We start from the raw sequence: 16,161 nt of genomic DNA, 5'->3' as shown, positions 1-16,161 counted from the left end.
AGTTTTTCAGAAAGTTCAATTTCAACCTCATTAGGACCAGGTTTTGGTCTCCATGAGGACTACTGGTCCTGACAGTCAGTGATTATGCCAAAAAGGGTCCCAGGGACTTGACAGATACCAGTATACACCCACACACACATGCACGCACACTCTGGCACTGTCCCATTATCTGTTTGATAGATGGTGCAATAACTAAATACAATAAATTGTGTCTTTACTTGGTGAGAAAATGTAATAAAATCTGGTGGTGCTATCAATTTCCACCACTATAACATCCCATTATTACATTATGTGCAATTATACTTTCATATGGGACAAAACATAATGTTAAATGATGATCCAATAATGTTAATACAATAATTAGGCACAGTAATGTTATGACTCCAGTTATTAAACCTCTGGACTTGACACATTTTATGCAGCAATGCGCACTAGACACCTTCAGTGCAACATAATGAAAACATGCAAGAAAACACTGGCCTGATTAGCATCACTTATCCATAATCATTTTTTTACCACAGCACAGTGAAAAAAAAAAAAAATCCGACTTACTACACTTTGGAATTGCCGAAATAAATCATGTCACTCTTAATAATGTGAATCTGTACGTGATAACTGTTACTCATAGAGTTGGGATTAGGATTAATGATTTATAATTAATCTTGGAATAAAACGGAGTGAAATGCACATTCACTGTGACGGATGATTGATTAGCTTTTGGTGTAAGGTAGAAGGAGAAGGAACTTGCTACACTCCATATGCAGTTTGACTCTTTGAGTGATTATGCAGCACTTTTAAAGTTAATAACCTCAGTGGTATCTCTTTTTTTTTGGGTACTTTGAAGTTGCAAGTCAGCACTGAACTGAGGGAATTAACGTCAGCCATTGTGCCGTCATTCGCGACTGTGGTGTCTGCTGAGGAGGTCAAGTAGGACATGATGCCAACACTAGGGAATTAATGACTTTTTACATTATCTGTCAATAAAGTCGAGGTCGAATGTGATGACCCAGTTGAGGAACACAGCTGTACAGCAATGAGCATCTTTTATTAAAGTTCTCATTGCCGTATTTCCCTTTCGTTCCCTCATCCCTCAGTGAAGGTCTCACGCTTCAGCCGTAGATGTTTTCAGGTGCCTTCAACTCATATGCGAGCATCTTCTCAGCAGAGAATCATTCACCAGCATTGCTATCTTGAAGCAGCAGAAAGCCACTGCGCCATTGACCAACAAAAACCTGGCCTAAAGTCAATGATGCAGTATATTCATGCTTATTTAAATGTCACATTGGATGGAGTTTAAGATGCATGTTCACGCTGCTTGTTTGAGACACAGGGACACAGCTTTTCAGCTCCCCCTCAATGTGCTAGGCACCCTGATTTAAGGGTGAGTTAAGGGAAGCACTGTTGCCCCCCCGCCTTTAACCCTGCGTCAGCTGGGATTGGCTCCAGGATCCAGGAGGATAAATTGGTACCCAATGAATAATTGAGTGATTTGTCGTTCATGAACGAGCCGGCTCTAAGAGCCGATTCTTTGTAGCAAAAGAGAGGAGCCGTCTCCCATCGGGGGAAAGGATCATACCATTATTTAAATTGAGGAAGGGGGCAGACGCTCTGAAGACCGCCAGTGTAGTGGTACAGCAAGCCCGTCGGGAAAACTTGAAGAAATTAGTGAAAACAGAAAAAGATATTGGAAATTGGAGGTTGGTTGGTTAGGTTAGGTGCTGGTTCTGTGATCAGTTGTTCCTTTAAAGGTGAAGAGCCTTTTGGGAGACATAAGAGCCAGCTCTACTATGGGAGCCGAGCCAAAAGAACCCAGTCTTTGAAAAGAGCTGGAGTCCTCATCACTAGCATGAATGAATGAATGAATGAATAAATGGGCGTTTCAAGAATGGCTCTGTAACACGTCACACGACCATATTGTGTTCTGGAAAAAAGACTTTTCCACTGGTTCAATTGACGTGTTGTCATCTCAGCCCAGCTTAAAAGAAGAGGGGATGACGTGATAGCTTTTCTATATTTCTGTACTTCTTACCTGTGGCCATAAACTTTTCAGTGACCAGTCGTTGCTCTTGAAACACTATTCAAATGTTGTATTGGTTTGGGCAAAAGGAAAAAGCTAATAATCAAACGCCGCCGACAGTCCGCCCTACATGTCTGTTTACATTCTGACAAAACTTTCCTTGCAGACTCCTGCTGTTCCGTCGCCTGTACCCTCTGCAGCCATGTCATCTCCACTATGACAAGTATTCAAATAGCATATATTTTCCTCATGTGGGATCTGGGTTGTGCCCTGAATTCCCTGCAATAGCAAAGGATTCCTTAAATGAGAAATTTCATATTTTAGCATTTATTCTCATATATTACATTTTCTCTGACAAAAGGAGAACCGGGGGGCACCGTGTTCTTAATCACTTAAATCCACATGCAATCTGGCTCAGCCATCTTAGCCAGGGCTGCGGATCCATTAGTCCCTTCTCATTTCAGGGGGAGAGCTGCCAAGCCATTAGTTCTGCTATGCTCGGCTAGATTTCTATATCCTTTCATTTCAACATTTTCTGCAAGAAAATGGGAAAAGTTGCGGATTAATTCGAACTAATCCTCTATTTCTCTATTGCCTTTAATTACTTGTTCCAGCCTCTGACACTGAATGGTTATCAGCAATACGTTGACTTGGCATGGCTGCCATCTCATTGTAAAGAAAAACAGTCTTGTGTCTGTCTTTAATTGTATATCTTGAGGCTTCAGCTTGGCTTTAATGCATCTTAGACACATTTACTCAAACACAACAGGCTAATGCTTGGACTTCTTTTTTTTATTTTTATTGAAATCTCATGAGTGTGACACTTCATTTTTTACTTTTATTTACCCTGACAAATGTAGGGTATAACTTCAAAATACAAAGGGATATTCACGCGCTGCACATGGGAATGACAGATGGAACAACATTGTTTGGTTCACTTATAAATGTGCAGTGTGAAGGCGAACCCCAGAATATCCCGGTGTGAAAGCGCCCTAAGTCGTCCCAATAATGGGGAATATTACTCGTTGGCGTTGCCGATAAGGGAGATTGATGACGAGTGGCATTTTCAATAATTAAATAAATGATAATAAATGTCCACCCCCCTTTTGTCAACTTGCCTCGCCGGTAAGCCCCTTGCAATTAAACATGCCGCATCCCACAGTGAGCGAAGCCGAGTGCCTGGCAGTCACTCTCCATTTTATGGCTGCAGGGGTAAGCCAGCAAGTTTTAAATGCCAGTATAGGCTCTTCTTACTCTTTTTTCCTTTTTTCCGGATTGATTGGACTATTGACTCTACACTGCCCCCCATGATTTCCAGTGGTACTGCTCCGTTTCGTCTATCATTGTGCACAGTGACGCAAGTAAATCTTAATAGTATAAATGGGCCTTTACATGCACCAACAAAAGGTTTGAGAAGTGAATTATTCAGACAAAGCCTGTTTTCAGATGAAGGACGCAGCATTACAAGTAATCTTACATTGTTTCTGTTTACAAAGTTACCCACTACGTAATGTAACTAATGCAATATTACAGTCAGTCACACTGAGATGAGATCAGACTGTCGACTAATGTCGGCTGAGTGGAAGTTTCCCCACAGAGCTCTGCTTTTGTACCCTCAGCTCGATCCGTCTCGGCTTGTTCTCTATCTGCCATGAGAAGATTGAACACGACTGCGGAAATATGGCCTCCGAGAGAATTCCCCTCCCCCCCCGCCCGCTCGCTTCCACACCTCAGCGGTCACACTGCATACAAGTCAATGTGACCGCTGAGGCAGCGCAGCCTTTTCATATTGCTAATGTTCAAAGCAGGCCCAAACGACCCAATGAAAGCAATCTAATACCACAAATTAGCCTGTCACTTAGCCTGGATTATAAGCCTCACGGGGGCCGTGGCTAAAATAACTTTAGCCTTGTTGCTCTGTGATGTAAAACAGTGGAGGGAGGAGAGTAACAACAACAAAAAAAAAACTTGGTGTGATTTAATTTTAAAGCTTGTGGTCTTCATTGCTCTGTGTAATTAAGTTTCTTCACCTCTCCCCATGTTTAGCCTCTTGCCCTGGCCGTTCTCTCCAAGCAGACCTCCGGAGAGAGGAGCGGCCCCTCAAGTGACTAAATGTGCGGATGAGTCATGATAGTTTTCTTTCTGCCTGTTATGACCCCCTGCACTGACCTGCACACAAATCAAGGTCAAATGTATTTACTGTATAAAGCAGATTAAAAAACCAAAAAACCCTGTGGCCCAAAGTGCTTTACAAGCTTAAATGAAGTATAACATGAGTGGAAAAACAGCAATGGAAGCAACACATCCAAATAGACACCACTAACTGCACTCATGACACTTATTTACTTGCCTTTACTGCACAAAAAAGAAACACGGATGCAAATGCTGCACATTTTGATTTAGTGCCAAAGTATACTGAAGTATAGCAATCACACCTGCATGAGTACTCGCTAAGTCATTTCACTTGTCAGTTCAATCAGCTGGAGGTTCTACACAAAGAAGAAGAGACCGTCTTATGTCATCACACATCTGACAGTAATAGCAATTTCTAAGGGTGAACTCAACTTATTCTGCTGCTGCAAAGATAGTTTTTTTTTGTTTTTCCTGCTGTTTCAGCTTTATAAATTGTCCTCTCTCTGCTCGTATCGCAGTGGATCTGTCTTTAAAGGTATGATTGGTGAGTGGTGGAACAAAATGGCTGCAGTACAAACAAAGATGCCCTTATTCTTCACAGCGGAGGCTTTAGACAGTTTTTTCTTCTTTGTAGCTGCTGAAAACATTCGGACAGGATGTCCAAACTCTAGCAGTAAAATGAGAGCCACACCGAAGCATTCAATACAACACAAAAGAACCAATTAAAACGCAAAATAATAAGCGACAAATCACATTATTCCGGTCCATGACTTTGTTCACTTTCTATAGTTTTAATAAAATGTTTTTTTTTGTTGAAAGATCTATTTAAATCTTTGCATTTGTTCTAACTTTGCCTTTTCTACATTGCTATTCCCGTAAAATTGTAATTTCTTTCCCTCATTTGAAACCTTGACTTTATTCAGTAGCTGTTGTTTTTTTTTTTCCATCTGTACATAATTTGAATAATTCAGCTTTAATGTCGTGGCTGATCCGTGACGAGTCTTTGTCGTGACGTGTCCACATAATGCACATAGAGTGTCATACATTTAGTCCATTTAAAAACAGTGGGAGGCGTCCGTGAATATAATTGGCTTCGATATACCAGAGCTATAGGGAGCTAATTAAAGAGAATCATAATCACCTGGCAACTCCTCTCTTGTCATTGGTGCGGCATTGAGAAGTTTCATTAGACGCCTAAAAAAAGATTTCCCTTGTGTCCCGACACCTCACTCCTCACCTCTCCTTCTCGTCGGCGTAAGCTCGGCAAATTGGCTGCAGTAAATCCGGGGAGGGAATTTTTGGATTTGCGATCACAGAGACTGAAGGAGGCACAACAGTGGCTGAGCATGACGACCCTCTCATCAGAGAGCGTGTTTACAGTCCAGAGAGATGCCTGAAAGGAGGAACTGCAACGGCAGGTCCAGAGGTAATCATTAAAAGGTGGATGGAGAAGTGGAATTTTTCACCTTGGCTTCTCCTCTGCTCTTGACTGCTGTGTGTTAAAATACGGATTCACTGTCTTAGGCCTGGGTCACAACAGAGGAAGTTCTTTTTCACGTGTGGCTCTCAGCAAAAGTAAGAGAGAACAGATGTGTGCTATTGAGATTCTAGCCTTCTAACCCTTCACCCTTCTGTGACCATGCGTACTTCTCATTTACCGTAACCACACCATTTGTGATATCTAGAAAAACCAAGGACTGTGGACTGACGGTTGAATAACAGCCAGATATCGAAAGTGAAAGTTATCTTGGCATCTTTTGACAATACGACAGCCATGGAATCAAAATAAATCCAGGCAGCCTCATTATCTCGACGGTCATAAGAGAGTTAAGCCTGTCCCACACGAGAGGATAACTGGCCAGATCTGCGTACTTTTGCTTACAGTTGATTCCGTCTCGTCAGCCGTGACTTCATCCACACAACAGCTGCCGACAGTCCGCCCTACATGTCTGTTTACATTCTGAAGTCACGTTAAATCACGCGAGTTTCTGTGAGATAGCAAATCCCTGGAATCTCCTCCCAGAGACAAATCAGAAACTATGGTCATGAACGTATTGGTGGCGTGGGGAGACACAAGCGAGACACAGCAGACCCTGCATGTAGCGCCATGTGACCCAGGCCTGAGTGTTTTTAACGTGTCCAAAGATAGAGGTCGCTACATGTGAAGCTAAAGTCTGTCATTCTTTTCTTGGCACAATCATTCACCCGGTGCACAGTGGCACACGGTGTTGACAGTTTCCAACTGACACAGTTGTCATTGTCACACTCAGCCTCCAGGTTGTGTGGGTAGCAAATGCGCTTGTGCCCATTAGTGGGTCCATGGGTATGTTGGTCTTGATGATCTGCTCATGAGCTCCGACACCTCGCCCAAGAGCAGATCCATCTCCTCAGCCGAGAACGATCTGCTCATGAGCTCCGACACCCCGCCCAAGAGCAGATCCATCTCCGCAGCCGAGAACTGTTCATTTCTCGAGGTTCGTGCTGTCGCCACTGAACTAGCAATGTGTCAGGTACAGGCACAGCTGGCTTTGAAAGTGGTGTAACGCCCGAAAACACATCTACAAATAATTCAGGCGTCTCACTTAGCACTTACAAAACTGGAGTCGCCACCCTTTTTAGATGATTTAAATAGGGCCATTTGTTGTATTAGATTAGAGGACTCATTTCCACCATTTTTTAACAATTGACAGCGTTCCATTATCATTTAATTGGCTAATTATTGTTACATATTCTTGTTCTGCGACAATTTTTTGATGTAAAAAAAGTCTGAGAAAGTTTAATTTTTGATGGCTTATATATGGATAAGTATTTAATATTTAATTTGTACTTTTATTGCAGACACAAAATGCAAATTATAGAGACGGTCCATGTTGTTACATACATGTTTAAGTTAAGCAGTTGTTTGTATTATTTGTTATTATAAAACTTCATTACAGCAGATGAAGGAAGAATTGTTCAAACATTTTGGCAGGGGGCGGAGCTTTGGTAAGAGGGTGGATGGAAGGGGAGGGATATATTATTGCCTTTTTTTTAATAAAAAGTGTATCCCTACTGCTTGCTGTACCACACTTCCATACCGCAGCTTTAATTGACATGCTGTTTTTCAGTGGCTCTGTTGCTAAGTGAAGCGTGACGTCATTCCTGCAGGGTTTGTTTTTTTTAAGTAGCGCATGCATAAAATAAGGCTGTGATTCATTTATCAAACATAAATCTCATAAAAAGTCGGTTTACGTATTCAAAACTATATTAAGTCTCACGGAAATCGCAGTAAAAATAGCCAGAAACGTTGTATCAAGCACACTGTTTGTAGAACATTGTGAAATGGCCAAAAAGTTGGTCCTCATATAAAAAGTTTGGGAAACACTGAAATGGCGTATGGAGGCTGGACTCTAAAGGTTCGCCACATAAAGTGTCTTCTCTTTAAAGGGGAGGGAAAAAAGCTGCAGGAGTTGAAGCCAATTAAACCACTTTAAAGTGTTGAGCAGAAACCATCCATTTACTGTATATAAATGTTCTCTAATAATATTTCACACAGCTTAGAAAACTTGCCAAAGCTCCTCTAGAGGTGCTTTTACTTGTCAGGGACGAAAGGTAAGAAGGGGCAGAAAATATCTCCAGAGCTTTACACACACACACACACACACGCTCTGGCACTGGCCATTTGTTTAATAATGATGATAAATGGCAGGCTCCCTCAGAGTCTAATGTATTTCTATTCTCCTATGTGATTTCTTAAGCAGCTCTTTGTTTCCTTTATTTGAAGCGAAGCTGCCTCGGTGACGCTGTGAAAATGACACGCAGTCGTGTTACAGTGGCAGAGACGAGTCCCTCCACGCTGAGGCATCATTTAACTGAGATTTGATTGTGTTTTGCTTTGTTTCATTTGTGTTGTTGACAAAGCCACTGCAGTCTGACGCTCCCTCTAAACTGCCTCTCATCGGCGTTCTAGTTATTCTTGCCAAAGTGCATTTATGGAGCCATTGTTGCACCATTGTGCAGGGCTACACTACCTGTAATAGGGTTGCACATGTTAGAAAGAACGCGGGATATTTCACAGCGTTGAATATTGCAAGGATGGTATGACTCGTGATAGATAAACACTTAAGCACACAGTGTTAAAGTCTTTAAGATAGACCCAGATGGCGTGAAGCCTTTACAAACACGAAGAAATTCCACTTTAGAAGAACAGTTGAAATAAATAGCTTAAAACCATGGTTCTCAAACCACGGTAAGTGTATCACCAGCGGTACGCGAGTCTCCTCTGATGGTACTTGGAGGGAAATCAGAAAAAGTGTTCTACTGTATATACCAGGGTATGTGATCAGAGTGGAGCTGAGTGGAGTGTGTCCAAAATGAAACAAATAACAAAATAAAAATGAATAAATGAATGAAATAATAACAGTTAGAGTCACCTTATCTCTCGCTCCATCACTATACCAGTGTGTGAAGTATATGTGAGGAAGAGGAGGATGAGAGAGCAAATTATCTTATTGGGAATAATAATGTGATAATGGTGTCACTTTGACAGAACAGTATTTTCTCATGTAGTGCTTAGTAAAAAAAAAATACCACACAAGTATAAAAAGTTTTAAAAGTTTGAGAACCACTGAATATATCACATGTGCATGAAATCGGTATAATTATATATTATATGGATTTAAGTCCACCATCTGAAACGAAGAAATGTCTTGAAAGAGACTCTCAGCAGTCGAGTGTCTGAAACACTACGTCCAATAAATACATTCGCCCTCTACCTTTTACCAGACGCTCTTAAACAGGAATCAGTCCTACCTGAGAGGGACAGGTGGGTGCGAGGAGGCGGCGCGGTTGATGAACACACTCGTTTCTCCACCTAAATCCACTGCATCTGGAGAAACATTGTCAAAAACAAAGCACGTTATGATTAATATCTCTGAAGTAGTTTGATTTAAAATGAAATCAGCTTTTTTTTTACTCTCCATGAGTGCTAAAGCTACTGTGTGGCACACAAATAAGTAAATACATATTATTTTGGCCATGGATTAGTGTGTCATGGCCACAGGTTAGTATTTCGTGCCATAATTTGTTTATTATTTTTGGTCACATCGTGTGTGCGGCTGTGTAGTATATACATATTTAATATGTACATACTAATAGCTGAAAACTGAATAAGTACTTGGCCCCAAAAACCTTTTTGTCCAAATTGTTCTTACTTAACACAAGTGACAAATATCTGTGAAGGCGTGTGGTGATTTTGTTGGCGAGCCTCACGTTCCACCCTTTGCTAATTAGCATTCAGGGATTTTCAAAGTGGAAATCAAATATGAGCTGATGCTAAATTTGGAGCGCATTTGTATTCTAATCTATTCTATGGTAAAAGCTTTGATGAAATGACCCGAGCTGGCATGCAGACTTAGCCTTGTCATTTTGTCATTTTTCTCTTTTCAAAGCCATTTCATCAAAGTGTGTCAGACATTTCAGCGCGGACCTATTACACAACGTATCGCCTTCAAAACTAAATACAAAGCGGAAATGAAATAAATGGATTATTTTCACAGAGCGAGTATAACTTGTTACGCATGCATAACAACAACAAGCTATATTCCCTTCGTTTTATTTATTTTATTTACAAATATCTCGCTCAAACTCAAGTTGCAATATCCTGTTATTCTCCTTATTATCCCTGCAGGGAATTGTTCCACTAACTGCCACAAATGCTATTAAATATGCTGATTTTTTTCCCCCTCTTCCCCTTAAAAAGGTGACATACAGCACAAATACAACAACAAATGTAATAAAATACAACAAAGCAGCGCATGAATTGGCGATAGTGTGTCACTGAAACTAAAATGAAATCAGACTATGAGCTTCTTTCCGACGCCGCGGGATAAATATACATGTTTGCACATTATTTATTTATAATCCTCCATGTTGTTCCGCAGCCACTGAGGTGACACACTCAACACACTGACAGAGGGATGTGGCGTCCCGCACAAGGACACCCGGGCTGTCATGGGGATCAAACTCTGTAACAGGACGGTTCTCGGTGGCCGCAAGGACACGGCGACATCACGCTGCAGTGCAGTACATTAAAAGAACTGACAAAGATGTTGCTCAGACATTTATTCTGCCGGGGACTTTGATAGTTCTGACGGTTTGACTTTATTTTCTGCGTGTCCTTCAAATCGCTCTCGGTTTTTTTGAAACCTGAAACAAGCCTTTTGTGACAGCTGTGCTTTTATACGTGCTGACACTTTTGTTTCTGGGTTGTTTTTTTTTGTGAAGCAACAGAAAGGAAAAATATTTGTCCTTTCATTAGGTGGAAGGTTTTCCTCTTATACAAATGATTGTTTTGTCATTTAGAAAATTTAGAAACAGCTTCATTGGAAGTATAATTGATGTCACTTTCAAAAGTAACCGAACAGTAAAATAATAAACAGTAAACTAAATATATCATAAATAAAATTCTTCCTCCTCCTCTTCCTCACATACATCAGACACTAGAGTGAATTTAGATGAAGATGGAGTAAGAGATAAGGTGACTCTAATTATTTTTATTTAATTTATTTGATGTTTTATTTCAAGCACTACGGTCAAAGTTCCTCAGCTCCACTCCGATCACATGCCCTGCTACTGTATATGAACAGTATGTACCACTGGTGGCGCACGTACCGCAGTTTGAGAATCATGGTCTTAGATGAATAAAAAAAATCATTTATTGCACTTGAATGCAGGTTTCTAAGAACAAAGTCCTGACATGCCAATACAACAAGCAGCTGCTGCTGATGAGAGAAAAATAACAGAAATTGGCCCAATTAACCAGTCGACCTCTTTAATTGATTTTTTTTTTGGTCCAATTTATTTATTTATTTATTTATTTATTTATTTATTTTTTACACACCATTTGCTTATAGCTTGTGATTGGAGATCACAATCTTTTCTTCACGGCACAAATATGCATTTATTCATTTCAAAATCAAAGTATGGTCACTTATATCAACTATATCACATCATTATCAGCTCCATACAGTAAGGTGATATAAAATATCAGGTTATTAATTGTGGGCCAGTATGGGATTAACGTTTATGCTCTGTTAACACGTGTAACAGTTATATAAAATTTTGGCATTGAAAGCTGAAAAGTGGGACATTATAGAGCAGGGGTGTCCATATTTGATAATGTGAAGATTTCCTGTAAAATTTACATAGAAATGCACTTGTTTTATAATTATTATTATTATCATTATTATAATTTTTTTTAAATGGAATTGCAATCAAATCTAAGCTGCGCAGGAGAGAAAAAATTGAGAGAAAAATGGCCTCTCTTTCCACATCTTAAATAATGAGTCATATATGAGATGAATGCATAGAGCTGTCTGTCACGGGTGGGTTTCGAACCCAGGACTCTGGTTTCAAAGCACAACATCTCACCGAAGACCGTGATTGGTAAATGTTGGTAGTTATGACACTCCTCTTATAGAGTTTAAAATCAGACAAATCAGGAAATCTGGCCATATACTACATATTAGCAGCCTGTTTTAGCTTAGCGTATCACAGCGCTGCAAAAGAGGCCAACAGCTTGACGGGCCATTCATCCAAAGGTCATGTACATATAGAGCCTTCCTCATGCTCGTTAACATTTCTCCAGCTCGTGCACTATCCTCATTTTTTCTCTCTTCTGTGTCTGTTCATGATTCTTTTTTTGGAATGAAAAATACAGCAGTAACAAACCAGAAACACGTCACGTTTACGTGGATCAGACACATAATAGCAACAAACCAGGAAAAAAAGGTTATTATAGTTAATGAAAAATTAGGGAATAAGGAAAACTAAAATTCAAAAAACATTTTTGTTAACTGAAAAAAATAAAATAAAAAAATAAATAAAATAAAAACTTAAGTTAAAAAAAACAACCCAAAATAATAATTAACTGAAACTGAATTGTGTGTTTACAAAGCTGACAAACTAGCAAACTAAAAATGTAGTGAATGTGTATGTGCATATTTTTGTTTTTGTAAATTCATTTTCTACATAATCCTTTTGGGTTCATATGAAGTGTGCTTATTTTTTCTCTGCCAGCAATTTTGAAAGGTTGTATTTGAAACAGCCTTTTCATTCATTCATTCATTCATTCATAATAAAATGTTTTCAATTTGTTTTTGTTTACAATGTGGGACACAAGGCTAAACACAAGATGTGTTATGTTGTTAATAGATGTGTCTCACGAGGGTTATTTATTATTATTATTATTATTATTATTATTATTAATGTTATGTTGGTATGTGTCTTTAGTCTGTTGGCTAGTTTGCTAATTGCATCCAACCCCAGCACTATGACGCACATTAGCAGTCTACTTTCTTGCACACTGTTATATTTGATTCAGGGAGGGTTGTTCATCTGTCCTAAATACATTTTTTAAAATTCCATCTTTTGCTGGGTTTTTATGACACAATACTTGCAAGACCCTTTTGCATCTTGAACCGGGCAAATACTCCATATTCCAAAAAACAACCAACTCAAACTAATAAAGCATTTACAAAAATATATCACACATCACCTATACCATCACAAAACAAATCAGATTGCACACAAACATAAACATAAACAATTTGCAAAAATTTTCAGTACCATACAAATTTATTTTTTTTGCACAGCACCTTACCTCTAGAGGTTTTAAAGTTTTAGTCTTTTTTAATTTATATTTTGTTAAGTTAAACTGTTGGTTCTTCTTTCTTCTTTCCGACCGGGTTCTGGAGAGACTGATTTTCGTTCTGACCGCATGTCTTAATGTGTGTTGGTATGACAATAAAGAAATCTTGAATCTTGAATAAAGCCTTGCCCATGAAAACATGGTGGCAGTAATAAAGAATATTTACAAAAATGATTATAATATTAGATGGTGGTCAATGAAATATCAAAAATACCAGAAATGTGGAAGGTTCCATCTTTACTTAACCCAACTACAAGGATGAATGGTGCAAAGTAAAAGGTAGAGATTTCCCTCGGTGATGTGGTAAAGTACAAGTGCAAAAAGCAGAAAACTGCCACAAACGTGTTACTTTTTGTTCAAATATTTAGACTGTGCTCATTGATAATTTATAAAGCCTCAGCTGAGAGAGCAATTACAGGGAGGCAAACAATGAGCACTTGGGTTATCAGATCTTCAAGAAGAAGAAGAAACAAAAAAGAAGTCTTGCAGATACACTGATCTGTATGAATGCCTCTAAATGCTGATGGTGCAGGGAACATGTGAAGGTGGGGTTAGACTGAAATAACACACTGGACGATGAGACCATGATGCATAGACACTTTAATCAGAGGGAAAACTAAGGCTGAGACCATTTGGCTGTTGCGGTTTTGATGAGCGCGGCCTCTCAGATAGCATCTCGACGTGTCGTTACGGAAGGTCGCTTTGGTGGTTAACTCCCTGAAAGGGCACTTAGTGTCAGTGTCGGGTAACAGCGCTGATATTCACTCCGCCTGGACGACTTCTTCTTCTTTGGAAATATGTGAAATCAAGGCCATTCTCGCTTGGGCTGCATTCATGCTCTCTCACGTCCCCACACACTGATGTGTACGTTTTACAACGCCCAAAAAAGAGATCAGGTGACCAAACAACGACAGGTCGTGTGCAACTGTCAATAATTCTAGTGTACTGGATATTTTTATGGAGGCATTAAGCTAAAATATGATCAAAACAAATCGTCAAATGAGTTCTCACACGGCTGATCAAGCAGTCACCTCAAGGCAACCCTCAATATTTCTGTGGCGCACAGGAAGCGATTCATTTGAGGTCAAGACAAACATTGCACTAGAAATGCAGCTGCAAACAGGTTTGAGTATGAATGAAATCACAAAGAAGCGCCCACGTGAAAAGTTTCACAATTGAATATTACACTCTAAAAACCTGACCGTTACACACTGCAGATTTAAACAGATGGGGCAGATGAGTAAAGCCCACTCATGCTGCCGGGTCGAGGTTAGTTGTTACTCTCACAACAGTCCTTCTTTTGTGTTTTTCTGCGGTTTTCATCAGTAGCAGATGGAACCTGAGGATTTGTGTTTGCCTAAATCCAAAGTAAATGAATAAAGGAATCTTTTTTTGCAGCATATGGCAGCTTTGCAGAGAAGAATTAGTGTGGAGAATCACTAAAACAAGAAAAAAAAAAATCAAGGCTTGATTTGTGATGAGAGTCATTTTAGAAAAAAGTGTTAAAAAAAATTCATTCCTTTTCATCACATGTGGGTTTTTCACGGAGCTGTCAGGACTATGCTGTGTGATATTGATTACATGCCAGGACTGATATGAACAGTCATGCAGATATAATCAGAGATAAGCAGCAAAATCAGAAGTGAGCTTGAAGGCCTGGAGAGTGAATTCTCGCTTGAGTGAATTCTCGCTTGACTAAATTTGGAGCGAGAATCACAAAGTGCAGTCTCACTGCAGGCGTAACGATTTGATTAGCCCAACGCCAGGACAAGGATCCCATAATAGTCCCTATGTAAGTTTATACATCAACTTCACCACAGCCGTGACAGCTGTCTTGTCTCATTTATGAAGTGAACAGAGCAGGATTTGTAGCAGCTGTTTTACTCAATGTGTGACAAACAGTGGGCAAACGCCCTTGTTTGGTGTGACAGGGTTGAGAGCTTCGCTCTTCAACTGTCAAAAGGGAACATCTGTGTTTTGGCGAATGAGCTGTGTTTGTTCAGTGATGGAGCAATCGGCTCCCTGCAGCCGTCCGAGGTGACAGTCGCTCTGTCACGGTCCAAGTATAGAGTGAGATAGACATGCAGGGGGAGAGGAGGGAGGCTTTTAATCCCTATATCGCATCCAGATGCAGGAAAACAGAGAGGAAAAGTCCAGCTTTTTATCGTCCGCCCCGGAATATCCCACATACTATGGATTACACAGTTGCCTTGTGCTTTTTAAGGGTGCAGCTTCTTACAAATGAGGGAAATTGAATCACACTTTTTAAATGCTTTACTGGCACTGAATTTAAGCACGTTATAGTTTACAGTCAAAGCTGCTCCCATGAAACATATTCATGGGAAAACACATCGTTGATTGTCCGAAACAGGGAGGAGCTTTTCCATTCCTGCAAAATGAGTCTGTCAGTCCCCTGTCAAGTGTTTGCTTATTGTTAGAAGGATGGTTAAGTCTTACTCTGCAGACTGTGTATGCAAATTAGATGCAGACGTTCCTGTGCACCTCTTGGTAAGACGAGGATTTGATGTGTGCAATCAGCTACGATTCGATTTGGAACAACACAATACAATGAAATGCAATAGGATTGTGTATTTCTTGCCATACAATTATTTGTTTAATGTAGACTTCAATATTTTATTACAAAAAGCAAAATCCATCACTGCTTATCTACAAAATGGTATTTCATATGGAAATACATAGTATGGAAGTATGGAAACAAGACTGTGACACAAAGACTTAAAGCTAAGCTAAGAAGCTAGCTGCTAGTTACTAAGAAGACGAAAAGGTACCTCTGTGTCGCTAAGAACTTGAACAGCTAGCTAAGTGTTGCTAGAAGCTGGAAAGCTAGTTGCTAAGATGAAGAGCTCGCTCACTGTTGCTAAGAAGCTGAAAAGGGATGTATCTGTTGCCAAGTTGAAAAGCGAGCTGCTAGTTGCTTAAGACCCGCTATGCCCTCGTGAGAATTAACGAGGAGACATGGTGAGGAAGTAACAGCATCTTAATTGAACCAATATATAGCATTAAAATGACAGGCCATCACTTGCTTCATTTTCCATTTCTTGGACATTAAGACACTGACGTTAAGTGTTATTCCACTGTAAAGTCTACCAAATTTGGTATTAATATTATTTTAACTGTTTTATGATCAGTCTTTAGAGACAAGAAAAAGTGTATTTTACAACAAGTATGAAATCACCTTATAATCTACATCAAATTTCCATTTGGTTTCATCCTTTAAAGGTGTTGCTTTAAAAACTCTGCAAAGCTGCCACTGCACAAAATATTTACTATTATTAGTCCAAGGTCGATGGAGTTCTTGACT

At 39.8% G+C, this 16,161-nt stretch overlaps 1 protein-coding gene across 3 annotated transcripts in view; it reads left to right on the top strand.

Annotated features, from left to right (window-relative positions):
* Positions 1-16,161, top strand: part of LOC122767223 (chemokine-like protein TAFA-2) — an 81,253-nt gene that overhangs the window by 24,875 nt on the left and 40,217 nt on the right. Inside the window, exon 1 of one of the 3 annotated variants that reach the window (XM_044022641.1) lies at positions 5,478-5,576. The exons of the other annotated variants lie outside the window; for them this stretch is intronic. The gene's annotated coding sequence lies outside the window, so the exon portion shown is untranslated. Of the gene's footprint in view, positions 1-5,477; positions 5,577-16,161 lie in introns of those variants that run through there. 3 annotated transcript variants of the gene reach the window in all.

This window comes from Solea senegalensis, linkage group LG3 (assembly GCF_019176455.1).
Source record: "Solea senegalensis isolate Sse05_10M linkage group LG3, IFAPA_SoseM_1, whole genome shotgun sequence".
NCBI classification, from domain to species: domain Eukaryota; kingdom Metazoa; phylum Chordata; class Actinopteri; order Pleuronectiformes; family Soleidae; genus Solea; species Solea senegalensis.
This window is presented reverse-complemented; position numbering and strand designations above follow the sequence as displayed.